This window comes from Pleurodeles waltl, chromosome 2_1, assembly GCF_031143425.1.
Source record: "Pleurodeles waltl isolate 20211129_DDA chromosome 2_1, aPleWal1.hap1.20221129, whole genome shotgun sequence".
NCBI classification, from domain to species: domain Eukaryota; kingdom Metazoa; phylum Chordata; class Amphibia; order Caudata; family Salamandridae; genus Pleurodeles; species Pleurodeles waltl.
The window spans coordinates 347,857,140-347,871,463 of NC_090438.1; positions in this window are offsets into that span (position 1 = coordinate 347,857,140).

Consider the following 14,324-nt stretch of genomic DNA (forward strand, 5'->3'; position numbering starts at 1 on the left):
CCTTTTTCTCGTTTCAACAGCAATTCCCAGAACAACGTATTGTTATTGGATTTCCTAGCGTCCAGCAATTCCTGCCAAATGGAATCTTCCCATTTTTTTTTACTCGTGAGATGGTCTCCTTATAGACACATCTAGCTTGTTTTATTTCCCCCAAAATCCCACTCGTAATGGCTTTTTTCAACCCAGACTTTGCCCTAGAACATACTTCATCAAACCATCCGTTACTAGCCGGAACCCCACCTCGCGTTCTTGCCCCAACCTTTTTGTAGAAAATACTTTGCATTTTTGAAAACATAGTTTCATGTATACAGAGAAATGGAATATCAGTAAGAGCCTGATTTTCATGAACTGCCAGGTTGTCTATAAACATTTGATAAATCTTGCCAAGCAGATAGGGGTTCGACATCACCTTTGGCCACCTAACCTTCATAGATAAATTATTCAAGGTAGGAGAGGGGACCACTGTGTATAGAGTATTAAAAGTTATTCTAAAAGCATCCTCTATGAGGGAAAGAAGCAAGGGGAAGTGGTCACTCTCACATCTCGGGTCCACTTAAATATTAGTTTTACTTAGTTTATTAGGTTGTTGTTGAGATGTATATATTTCTTCCTAAATGACCTGGTTAAACTGGGGTGGGGGGGCAAAAAAACTGGATTAAATCCAGAACTCTGTGACTAGGGTTGAATGTTTGCATTGCTCAGCATTCCATTAACCATCTGTCTTTGTCGTTTTAAGCGGGAAGGTCATGCCCAGACGTGACTCCCATGCTCCCGGCACCAGCTACCCTGACTTATGAGAGGTGATACCCCAAAACTGAATCCAGGATGCTTGTTTCTGGTCCAGGGAGGACCTTGCCTGGCAGTTTGGGCTGGATTGTTCCCATGGCCGTCAGTGTCAATACTTATTTGCGTTTGACTGGGTCCAAACTGGGGTTGGGTGATGGGCAAAAAAACTGATGGATTAAACCCAGATCTCTGTGACAGGGGGTGAATGTTTGCTTTGTTCAGCATTCCGTCCATCATCTGTTCTTTTTGTCTTTGTTGCCCTAACTGGGAAGGGTTGCCTAGACGTGGGTCCCATGCTCACAGCACCACTGGATTCAAGCTAGCTTGGCTTATGAGAGGTGATGTCCCAAAACCAGTCCCCAGATGCTTGTTTCGGTCTAGGTAGGATCTGGGCTGGCAGTTCAGGCTGGACTGTTCCCATGGAAAGCAGGGTCAAGACTAATTTGCATATGGCTGGCTCCAAACTGGGGTGGAGTGGTGGTTAAAAAAACAATCCAGTAAACCTAGATCTCTGTGACAGGGGGTGAATGTCTGCATTGTTCAGCATTCCATCCATCACCTGTTCTTTTTGTCTTTGTTGCCCTAACTGGGAAGGGTATGCCTAGACGTGGGTCCCATGCTCAGTTTACTGGTTAAAGTTGTTTACACTTTGATTTTATTGGTTGGTTTGGAGTTAGTCTGAATTTTTCGAGTAAACAGAATTTGTTTGGAATATATATATATACATACTCATGCATCTATATTAATATATATATATAAAGTTTGCCAGTAAATGCTAATTTGTCAGTGAAGTATTGTTATGATTTGAGTTATAATATTTATTGGGGTGAATGGTGAATATTTTGGTGAGGTAATATATTTAGAATTAATTTAAACATCTGTATAAATTGTTTAACATTTAGTTCAAATAATTGTTTAACTAAAATGTGTTTTTTATAGTTATTAATGATAATTTAATTTTTTTGGCAATGTTATTGTAGTTGATATTGTGTGATATTTTTGACATATGATATGTTAATTTATTGGCAACAGTACTTTTAACAATTATATTTTTGTTCTTGATTTTCGTGGTTTCACTAGTTAGGTATAAGAAGTTGTTATTTTTGTTATCAATATTCATTTTCCAATATTTTTGTGTTTCAATATTGAATGCATTGATATTATGTCAGTGATCCAGAACATGCCCAACAAGAGATCACATTATGGTTTTGAGCTGTATATGTTGTGTGACTGTACTCTAGTAACAATTTTTCAGTTGAACCCTTGGTAGCCCTATTTTTAGAGTCAATTAAAAAATTGTTTGGTATACTTGCCAGGACACTTTATCACCAAGGTCACTATTTAAATGTCAGCAATTTATATACAGGACTGCAATTATTTGAAGAATTGTTCAAAGTGGACACTGTAGCATGTGGCACAATCTGCTCTAATCAGAAAGAAATGTGAGAGAGCGGTGCCTTGGGTAACAATGAAGTGCATGCTTTGAAATTCTGACACAAAAGAGATGTCCACATGTTGACAACCATCTGTGATGAAAGCACTTCACCTGTGACTTTTTGGGGTCAGGTATCAGAAGTATACAAACCAGTAGGCATTCTGGAATACAAAAAGCAACATGGGAGGTGTAGATAGACAAGATTAATGTTTGGAGCCTCATAATACTGCTCAAAAGTCATACGTCTTGTATGAGAATTTGGCTGTACATTTTATTTGGCTTGCTTACATGAATGCTATTTTGAAAAAACATTCTTCAGTTATCAGGATGACATTTATAGTTTCAACAGTTTGTAATAGGGAAGCTTGTTACAGTTGAGCAAGGAAGTGCCATAGGGCTCGCACAACTTTCCTTGCTGGAATTTTAGAGTCTGTTTCCAAGTGGGAATAGCAAAGGGTGGTTATGTGTACTGCCTTGAGTGCCCTTCTAATCCTGGCCTATGTATGCCCACGTTTTAAACTGTATCATATGCAAATGAAGTTTTGGGAGCAACAATCAAAGTAAAAGGCAACCAAAAACTATGGTCTGTATTGCCATATATTATATGTTTTGATACCAATTAGCTAATTGCTTGACATGTTTTAGTAACACCTGTTGTGCATACAAACATAGTTGGTTATCATCTTCTACCGATAGGTGTATTATTTTAAATTTGGAAAGAAAATTCTGAACTTAATGTTCTGTTACTAGTTGTATGTTTTCTCTTTTCTGTACTAATTTTATGTCTGTAATGTCATGAGCACCTCTTGTGCCCTCTGTTCTGTGAGATTTGCGCACAGGTCTCATGTCGCTTTTCCCCAGTGCCACCTTATTGCCTCCTGCAAAACCATTGTTTCCCTCCCACTGCTCTTCACCCTTTTGAATTTCCTATACCTGTGCTCCCTCTGGTTCACTGCCTGCAAGAATAAAACGTGTTTCCTAGTTGAGAAGCTCCATCTGCCTTTGTCTATTGCATGAAAACATTAGGCGCATTTTTCCACTTGCCTGGCCTAACCTATTGACTCTAAAGGCTAATGCTCTTGGTTCCGTCAGTGAATTAATTGACTTCCTACTGTCATTTGCACCTCCATCTGTTAGGTTAAAACATGTTTTCTCACAGGTTTCCATTGGAACTTTCCAGCCCTTCCATGTGAGCCATGTGCTCTTCTGAAACAGTCTTCCCATCAGGTATATAAACCACATCTAAACCCGGAGTCATTGCTTGGCTTGTTCCAGTCCTGCACAAGCATCTTCCCTGCATTCACTTTCTGAGTCAACCGGAAACTCTAGCGCTCTAGTCTTTCAAGCCTTTCTGTGATCCTCACTCTATTTACATCTCCAATGTCACACATTTAGAGCTAGGATTCAACTTCCTCTTGTAGCTTCTTGCTCCTCAGCCTTTTGCCTTCCTCCGGATTCCAGTTGAAGAACCTAATTCTAGGCTAAGTACTGTTTCTCCGGTTAGGGCGCACTCCATAGTTCAGTTTTGAGTATTGTCCATGACTGAGTTCCTTTGAGGATATCAACCTGTCTTGGAACATGGACATTGTGTTCCTATGTTACCTTGTGGCCACTCCGATCATTTGACTCTGCACTGAAGGTCTTCATGTTTGTATTCCCAACAAGATTTTTGTATTACAAAATCGTAAATCCTGAATGCATAATTGTGGTTCTCAAATTTTTGAATAGACCCTTCTATTATTGGACATTCTGCGGAGCACTAGAAAACTTTGTTTTTTCCTTTTGAATTTGTATCTGATCTCAAGCATTATTTATGATGAATGCTGTAAGTATTATTGTTGAAAATAACAGTTTAAACACCATATGCTAAGAACTGTTAGTAAACTACAGACCCAGTGACTCAAGTCTATCTTTTTCTTGTTTTATGCCAACCCCCTTTCCCCTCATGGATTTGGCATTGTGCACTCATTCAGCTGAGGTGCCCCCCCCTTTCCCTTCCCCCTGAGGTGCCTGTTTTATTTCTATCTGATGCCCCTGCAGTGTTCTCTCTGTCATGTTCGGGTACCTTGTGTGGGCCTCGCCCATGCAGTGTGGGCCCAGTGTGCCACAGACTTAAATGGAGCAATACTTTGACTTCTATTCTTGGTGTATATATTTGTTAATAGTGTATATATATTTTTGCGTACTGGATTTTAATAGATTACAATGGTTACACTCATTTCCTTTTGTCTTTGCATTCTTCGCGTGGGTTTGGGGGTGTAATTGTGATGTATCAATATGTATTAGTGTGTGTTGTCGTGGGTGAGGGTGGGGTTGGGGGTATTGCATGTTGCGTGTGTGTCCCTGTTTTTTCCCTCCCCCCTCCCCTGTGTCGTAGGTGCAGTACTCACCGTGGTCTTCGCCACCGGCGTTCGTGCTCCTGGTAGAGGAGCAAGAAGATGAAGGATGGGAAAATGTGAAGCTCTGGTTCCATGGCGTCCTGGTTCCTCGTGGGGTGTGTTGAGGTGAGCGTTTTCCCTTTGAAGTCCTGTTTCCGCTGTGTTTTTGTTCGCGGTGAATCCGCCCCGGAAAAGGTGGCGGATTGGTAGGTTGCGATACTGTGGGCGGCACATTGTCCTCCGCCTGTCTGTTGGCGGTGACCGTCGCGTTGTTTGTTTGTACCACCATGGCGGTCGGAGTGTTAAAGTGGCTGTCTATGTTGGCGGTTTCCGCCACGGTCGTAATTCCATTTTTTTTACCGCCGGCCTGTTGGCGGTCTTACCGCCGCTTTAACACCGACCGACAGGGTTGTAATGACCACCTAAGTGTTATGTACATGTATGTATTATTGGGAATGTAATGTGTTTTGCAAGTGGGTTTTCTTATTTAATTTACAAGTTTTTGTCTACAAATGTGTCCTATGGACATTTGGAGTTTCTGTTGGTAGGTTGCGATACTGTGGGCGGCACATTGTCCTCCGCCTGTCTGTTGGCGGTGACCGTCGCGTTGTTAGTTTGTACCACCATGGCGGTCGGAGTGTTAAAGTGGCTGTCTATGTTGGCGGTTTCCGCCACGGTCGTAATTCCATTTTTTTTACCGCCGGCCTGTTGGCGGTCTTACCGCCGCTTTAACACCGACCGACAGGGTTGTAATGACCACCTAAGTGTTATGTACATGTATGTATTATTGGGAATGTAATGTGTTTTGCAAGTGGGTTTTCTTATTTAATTTACAAGTTTTTGTCTACAAATGTGTCCTATGGACATTTGGAGTTTCTGTTTTTTTTAAAGGAAATCAATTTTGGTTTATAATAAACCAATGCATTTTTACTTTGACTTTTTTCAGGTTTCTCCGGGAAGGTTTATTTTCTTTCAACACTTTTACAGGTGTTTTTTATGATTCCTAGATACTTTGGATTGCTTGAAGGAATCGCTCTTGGATTAATTTTATTTTTTCATTATTTAGGGCTTTTTGGACAATACTTTTCCCATTTTTGGTGGATTAATATTTTTTGACTATATAGATATAGAGGAAGATCTGCAGCTACACCATAGTAAGTCTTATATTTAATTTCTTTTAGGTGTGAAATTTTATATTTTATTGTTGGTGTAAGTATTATGTGGTTGTTATTTAAAATGATGTGATTAATATGTTATTATTTTATGTGATGGATTGAGTTTGCTTTTTAGTTTTTTAGTTGTAATGGTTAATTTTCTTGTTTAAATAACTTATATATAATCTTATTATGTAAATCTTCATTCACATTGGAGTTTTATTTAATATTTAGATGTGATCAAATATTGGACTTATTTATAAATTAATGATTTGTCATATTTATTTAGAGTTTGTGAGGACTTTGGTAGGTTACAAGGTATTTTATTCATGTTTTTGGTCATCATTTCTAAGTAATCTACTCCTTGTTATTTATGAAACGTTTGCCTTTAAATTGTAGCATGTTGTACATTGCTTTTTAAAGTTAGTGGCAATTTGGCTAACCGGTTGTTTAATTCATAGTTGTTTGTAGTTTTGCTTGTTTTGTAATGCTTCTATACATTTATAGAATATCGGTTGGGTTCTGACTATTGTGGAGTGTAAGGCACTCTGCTCTCCTTCTACTGTTGTTTTGGCTTCCTGTGCCAAAGTGCTGTCATAGACATTCCACCATGGTATTTGGAATTTGAATTGGTGTTGTGTCCAGAGCATTGCAGTCTGCCAACTCAAGTGGCTTTGAAATAATCCATTAGGAGGCTTAGTTTATTTCATTTTGTTGGTAGAAATGTCTTTCTAGTTTCTAACTGTAATGGTTAGCTACCTTTGTGACAGGGACATAGGCTAGTGCTATAATTCTTTTTATTTCAAAGGCAAATTGGGTGTTTGTAGAATGTTCTACACTTACAACCTGATTTCTGGTGTGGTGGTCTTAAGACCGCTGTACCATTGTTGGCAGTCCGACTGCTGTGTCCTCATCGGTTTGACCACCCGATTAGGATATTGGTGGTCAGACTGCCACAAGACCGCTGCCACCACCGGCTCCTGAGCTACCACAGTGGCAGCGGTAGGGACAGTGGCAGTCAATGGTGGCAGTGCTGGCATTGGTACAGCTGTGGAAATTTTGACTTGCCTTTCCGCTGATCTTTTCTTGGTAGGGAGCCCACCTGAAAAGGTCAGCAGGTAGGCAGGTTAGGGCCACAAAAAGGGCCTCAGGGTGAATATGCCCAAGTAGTTTGTGGCTGAGGCCCATGTTGTGCCCCCATGCCAGCAATGGTAGTGCGCACATTGTTTGCCATGCATGACATGCTTATTGGAAACAATTTGCCTGACTTGCTGGATGTGCTGTAGTGCAGCCGGCATTGGCTTCAGACTCTCTCTTATGTCCGAAGCATGCTGCTGCACTGATGGCACCACTGACAACCCACCAGCCCTGCAGGGATGTCATGATGTGGCAGTCTGGATACTGCTGGCTTGGTGGCGGTCTCCTGACCGGCCCCTGCTGTGGGCTGGCCGTATGGCAGCCAAACTCGTAATCGGGCCCTGAGTGCAGATTGTTGGAGGTGTGGCCATATGCTTTGATTGAAATAATAGTAACAGTACTGTATGGCTGTGCGGGGGTAGATTTTTTACAGTTTGAATCATGGCTTGCTCAAACTCCATGAATATTTTCTGGGGGTAATAGTTATTTGTTTCATGTTTAATGTAGTTTAAAAGTTTGCAAGAAGTGCTGCTTTGTTTATTTGGTAGTAGGACGTGCCTAAAAGGGATATTTGTCTTCTGATATTTCCAATATATAAGGTGTATTTCAGAGTGAATGATCTGGGATATATTTTGCAGGTCGCATCCATCATCCAGGTTTGACAGTGGCTCAGTTTTAGTAAGTTATTTACTGTTGAGAGTATTAGGATTTGTTTCCCATTGTGTAGATTATCATATAAAAAGAAAGGATCTTCATTATGTATCATTGTTAAATGTTCAGGTATTTTTATGTTTTGGTACCTTCTAGGGGCAGGACGAGTATCACTAGTGGCTTTTTTGTTTATGCAATTAAATTGTTTACAGTATGTGTAGGTAATAGTTGGCCTGTGAAGTGTTCAGGGACTTTAGGCTGTATATCATTATGATTTTGACTGTGAATTCCTGGGAGCTAGTGCTTGCCTCTCTTATATCCTGCAACACCTCTTACCTTTATTTCTGTCACATTATGGGGGTGGTTGTGCTCTCTAACATGAATTACAACAGTATCTTTTGTAGTGCCCTCCCATAGCATGCATTAGAATAATATTTGGTACATTTCCAATTTATATTTTCTGTTGATGCAATTTCTAGGCTGTAGGTGTAGTTAATGTGATTTAGTAACTGCTTTCTTTCTGTGATATTATGCATTTTGCTATCTCCATCACTGTATCTGAAAGTAGTGTAATAGTATAAATATTTTAAAGTTTATATGCTTGTAATTTACATGTAAAATCAAGCAACTATGTCATTTTGGACACTTACATGCATGTTCTGTTTAGATGGTTCACACAGTTTTGTAGCTTTTCCGCTGGGGTATTTTAATGTGCATCAGTGCTTTCTTTTCTGTTGAATGAAAAAAAACAGTAGTTTCATTTTAAATGTTAATTTGTTGGATGAGGTTGTTAGGTTTCTTTTTACTTTCTCTTTGGGTAAATGTATAGTTTTTTAAGTTAATTTATATATACTTACTGTGTTATATTTTGGCTGGTTTGTAATAGTTGTTTTTTCTGGCAGTTTATCACCTTTCCAAGTTGTAGTGTTTTCTTTAGGGAGGCTACATAAATAGATAGAAAGAAGATGGGAAGTGTTTTATTAATTATTTGCTATTTTACATTTTTAAGTTTATTAACAAGTATGTTTTCACTTAAATATTCATCATCATCAACACAAGGTTTATTCGGTCAACAGGCCATCAAAGCAACACAAACAATAAAATATCATCATAAAAATATAAACTAGTACAGTCCCATTTTAAAACCAATAACTAGTAATTAGTTTAAAACCCGATTGCCCAATCAAAAATCCCATCCAATCTCCTTTAAGATTCATTACTTACATAAAGATCACGTATACGCCATGCTGCCTCTAAAAACTTACTAACAGCATAAATTAATACATTGGAGCTATGGCATTTTAAAATCCCCAAAGCTAGAGCACATTATCTCATTTTCATTTCCAGACAAATTTTGCAGATCCATTTGGACCTAGGGGATGAGTAAGCAGGGCAAAAAAACATAAAATGTTCGACTGTTTCGGGGGTAGCACCACACACGGGACATATATCAGTAGTGGCGGTTGATCCCCATCTACTCGTCAGAGACTTCAAAGGCAGGGACCCAAAGCTAAATCTAGCATATAGTTCCTTGCCTAATATATCAGGTATTATATCTAAGTAGGGTTCAAACTGTGGATACCACTTAAAATCAATAAAAAGGCTGGTTAATCGTTCATAAGATTTGCGGCTAATATAGTCATTTCTTACATGAGACCAATATACGGACTTCATTACTTTTGTGTGGGATTTCTCAAGTTTGTGGGGGGATCTCCCAAAAATCTCCTAAACCCAAGGTACAGAACCAACTAGATACATGCTTAACCCATGGGATAGTAACTGAATTTGGACACTTTAGCAGTTCAAGAAGTGAGGTCTTGTATACATCCAATTCGGGAACAGTCCAGAGCCTTACCCAATATAATAAGGGTCTTAGGATGATTAAATCAGCTATTCGTTTTAGTCCCAAATCAAGAAACAATGGAATCAATGGGGTACTGGGAGGGCACGCACACAAAGCCCACTCAAAGCTGTTCTCACCAATAGTTAACCTATTACTGTCATAAGATCCCCATACCTCCCCAACGTAGACAGCAGCTGCCTGCGCCTTAGCCACACATCTTGATTGCTGGGGATACAGCTTTAGCGGACGTACTCCTATAAAAGCGCAGTATAGATGCTGCTCTATGCTGCAGAAGTCCCACACTTTTCCTGACCTGTTCTTCCCAATGTAATTTATTTGTAAGCCTCAAGCCCAAGAAGTCAATAGAGCTAACCTTATTCAAGGGATATCCATCTAGACTAATTGTACATTTCTTCTGTTGTCCGGGACGAAGTACCATTAGTTTAGTTTTCTTAAAATTCAACTCCAAACCATGATTCCGACAAAATAGATTAAATCTATCAAAAAGAATTTGTAGAACCATAGGTGTCTTTGACATGAGAAGTGAGTCATCAGCAAAAAGAAGGATAGGGATTTTCTGGGCATTCAAGGTGGGAGCGTCATTCTGACAAGCCATCATGTCCTACACCACCTCATTGATAAAAAGAGAGAACAGGAGAGGGGCCAGCATGCAGCCCTGCCGAACACCCTTATTTATGGGGATTTTGTCAGTCAATTTGCCTTGATTACCCCATCTCACTTGCGCATTTGTGTCTTCATGCAGTTGCTTTAATATTTTAATTATACTAACTGGAGTCCCTATTCTATGTAACACTTCCCATAATTTCTCTCGTGGGACCAAGTCAAAAGCTGATCGCAAATCAACAAAGACAACATATAGGGGTTGCTTTGCGAGAATTACGTATTTCCAGTGAAAAACAGCCAACCTAAAGACCTGGTCCACTGTACTAGTTCTGGGTCGAAACCCCGCCTGAAGGGGAGAAAGAATCTGATGGTCAATGACCCAACTCGTTAGTCTTCCTAGAAGTTGTTTAGCAAAGATTTTTTGTAAATTATCTATAAGACTAATCGGTCTATAATTTATTGGGAGATTTGCATTACCCTTTTTGTAAATAGGAATAATTTCAGCCCCTTTCACGTAGTAGGAATTTGACCCCCTTGAGCAATTTTATTTGAAAGTGTATTAATATACCAGGTCCATATAGCAGGTTTGGATCTATAAAGATCACCTGGGATCTTATCCAGTCCTGGAGCTTTACCAGATTTTAAAGAATGAATTGCACCAGAGGTTTCTTCTATAGAAAAATAAATATGGTCCTCCGAGTCATATAGACCCCCACCTGTAGGTTCAGTGGCAAGGTTCACGTCTAACAGAGATGAAGGGTCTTGTCCCACATCGTAAATACCGGGGACCACAGGAATATCCGTTCTAGCATAGAGGCAAGAAAAATGTTCCACCCATCTTTCAGGTTGAATCTGGTTCCTTAAGATATTTCTACCCCCTTTTTCTCGTTTCAACAGCAATTCCCAGAACAACGTATTGTTATTGGATTTCCTAGCGTCCAGCAATTCCTGCCAAATGGAATCTTCCCATTTTTTTTTACTCGTGAGATGGTCTCCTTATAGACACATCTAGCTTGTTTTATTTCCCCCAAAATCCCACTCGTAATGGCTTTTTTCAACCCAGACTTTGCCCTAGAACATACTTCATCAAACCATCCGTTACTAGCCGGAACCCCACCTCGCGTTCTTGCCCCAACCTTTTTGTAGAAAATACTTTGCATTTTTGAAAACATAGTTTCATGTATACAGAGAAATGGAATATCAGTAAGAGCCTGATTTTCATGAACTGCCAGGTTGTCTATAAACATTTGATAAATCTTGCGAAGCAGATAGGGGTTCGACATCACCTTTGGCCACCTAACCTTCATAGATAAATTATTCAAGGTAGGAGAGGGGACCACTGTGTATAGAGTATTAAAAGTTATTCTAAAAGCATCCTCTATGAGGGAAAGAAGCAAGGGGAAGTGGTCACTCTCACATCTCGGGTCCACTTAAATATTAGTTTTACTTAGTTTATTAGGTTGTTGTTGAGATGTATATATTTCTTCCTAAATGACCTGGTTAAACTGGGGTGGGGGGGCAAAAAAACTGGATTAAATCCAGAACTCTGTGACTAGGGTTGAATGTTTGCATTGCTCAGCATTCCATTAACCAACTGTCTTTGTCGTTTTAAGCGGGAAGGTCATGCCCAGACGTGGCTCCCATGCTCCCGGCACCAGCTACCCTGACTTATGAGAGGTGATACCCCAAAACTGAATCCAGGATGCTTGTTTCTGGTCCAGGGAGGACCTTGCCTGGCAGTTTGGGCTGGATTGTTCCCATGGCCGTCAGTGTCAATACTTATTTGCGTTTGACTGGGTCCAAACTGGGGTTGGGTGATGGGCAAAAAAACTGATGGATTAAACCCAGATCTCTGTGACAGGGGGTGAATGTTTGCTTTGTTCAGCATTCCGTCCATCATCTGTTCTTTTTGTCTTTGTTGCCCTAACTGGGAAGGGTTGCCTAGACGTGGGTCCCATGCTCACAGCACCACTGGATTCAAGCTAGCTTGGCTTATGAGAGGTGATGTCCCAAAACCAGTCCCCAGATGCTTGTTTCGGTCTAGGTAGGATCTGGGCTGGCAGTTCAGGCTGGACTGTTCCCATGGAAAGCAGGGTCAAGACTAATTTGCATATGGCTGGCTCCAAACTGGGGTGGAGTGGTGGTTAAAAAAACAATCCAGTAAACCTAGATCTCTGTGACAGGGGGTGAATGTCTGCATTGTTCAGCATTCCATCCATCACCTGTTCTTTTTGTCTTTGTTGCCCTAACTGGGAAGGGTATGCCTAGACGTGGGTCCCATGCTCAGTTTACTGGTTAAAGTTGTTTACACTTTGATTTTATTGGTTGGTTTGGAGTTAGTCTGAATTTTTCGAGTAAACAGAATTTGTTTGGAATATATATATATACATACTCATGCATCTATATTAATATATATATATAAAGTTTGCCAGTAAATGCTAATTTGTCAGTGAAGTATTGTTATGATTTGAGTTATAATATTTATTGGGGTGAATGGTGAATATTTTGGTGAGGTAATATATTTAGAATTAATTTAAACATCTGTATAAATTGTTTAACATTTAGTTCAAATAATTGTTTAACTAAAATGTGTTTTTTATAGTTATTAATGATAATTTAATTTTTTTGGCAATGTTATTGTAGTTGATATTGTGTGATATTTTTGACATATGATATGTTAATTTATTGGCAACAGTACTTTTAACAATTATATTTTTGTTCTTGATTTTCGTGGTTTCACTAGTTAGGTATAAGAAGTTGTTATTTTTGTTATCAATATTCATTTTCCAATATTTTTGTGTTTCAATATTGAATGCATTGATATTATGTCAGTGATCCAGAACATGCCCAACAAGAGATCACATTATGGTTTTGAGCTGTATATGTTGTGTGACTGTACTCTAGTAACAATTTTTCAGTTGAACCCTTGGTAGCCCTATTTTTAGAGTCAATTAAAAAATTGTTTGGTATACTTGCCAGGACACTTTATCACCAAGGTCACTATTTAAATGTCAGCAATTTATATACAGGACTGCAATTATTTGAAGAATTGTTCAAAGTGGACACTGTAGCATGTGGCACAATCTGCTCTAATCAGAAAGAAATGTGAGAGAGCGGTGCCTTGGGTAACAATGAAGTGCATGCTTTGAAATTCTGACACAAAAGAGATGTCCACATGTTGACAACCATCTGTGATGAAAGCACTTCACCTGTGACTTTTTGGGGTCAGGTATCAGAAGTATACAAACCAGTAGGCATTCTGGAATACAAAAAGCAACATGGGAGGTGTAGATAGACAAGATTAATGTTTGGAGCCTCATAATACTGCTCAAAAGTCATACGTCTTGTATGAGAATTTGGCTGTACATTTTATTTGGCTTGCTTACATGAATGCTATTTTGAAAAAACATTCTTCAGTTATCAGGATGACATTTATAGTTTCAACAGTTTGTAATAGGGAAGCTTGTTACAGTTGAGCAAGGAAGTGCCTTGGGCTTGCACAACTTTCCTTGCTGGAATTTTAGAGTCTGTTTCCAAGTGGGAATAGCAAAGGGTGGTTATGTGTACTGCCTTGAGTGCCCTTCTAATCCTGGCCTATGTATGCCCACGTTTTAAACTGTATCATATGCAAATGAAGTTTTGGGAGCAACAATCAAAGTAAAAGGCAACCAAAAACTATGGTCTGTATTGCCATATATTATATGTTTTGATACCAATTAGCTAATTGCTTGACATGTTTTAGTAACACCTGTTGTGCATACAAACATAGTTGGTTATCATCTTCTACCGATAGGTGTATTATTTTAAATTTGGAAAGAAAATTCTGAACTTAATGTTCTGTTACTAGTTGTATGTTTTCTCTTTTCTGTACTAATTTTATGTCTGTAATGTCATGAGCACCTCTTGTGCCCTCTGTTCTGTGAGATTTGCGCACAGGTCTCATGTCGCTTTTCCCCAGTGCCACCTTATTGCCTCCTGCAAAACCATTGTTTCCCTCCCACTGCTCTTCACCCTTTTGAATTTCCTATACCTGTGCTCCCTCTGGTTCACTGCCTGCAAGAATAAAACGTGTTTCCTAGTTGAGAAGCTCCATCTGCCTTTGTCTATTGCATGAAAACATTAGGCGCATTTTTCCACTTGCCTGGCCTAACCTATTGACTCTAAAGGCTAATGCTCTTGGTTCCGTCAGTGAATTAATTGACTTCCTACTGTCATTTGCACCTCCATCTGTTAGGTTAAAACATGTTTTCTCACAGGTTTCCATTGGAACTTTCCAGCCCTTCCATGTGAGCCATGTGCTCTTCTGAAACAGTCTT